The sequence below is a fragment of the Bison bison genome, unplaced genomic scaffold, assembly GCF_000754665.1.
Source record: "Bison bison bison isolate TAMUID 2011002044 unplaced genomic scaffold, Bison_UMD1.0 scf7180017864349, whole genome shotgun sequence".
NCBI classification, from domain to species: domain Eukaryota; kingdom Metazoa; phylum Chordata; class Mammalia; order Artiodactyla; family Bovidae; genus Bison; species Bison bison.
In genome coordinates this window covers 911,932-912,133 of record NW_011494921.1, presented here as the reverse complement: position 1 = coordinate 912,133, position 202 = coordinate 911,932, and positions in this window count along the sequence as shown.

The following is a 202-nucleotide window of genomic DNA, read 5'->3' as shown; positions in this document are numbered from 1 at the left end:
CCACACCCGAGCCTCACGCCCCCTGCACGGGGACCACACCCGAGCCTCACGCCCCCTGCACGGGGACCACACCCGAGCCTCACGCCCCCTGCACGGGGATCACACCTGAGTCTCACGCCCCCTGCACGGGGATCACACCCGAGCCTCACGCCCCCTGCACGGGGATCACACCTGAGTCTCACGCCCCCTGCACGGGGATCAC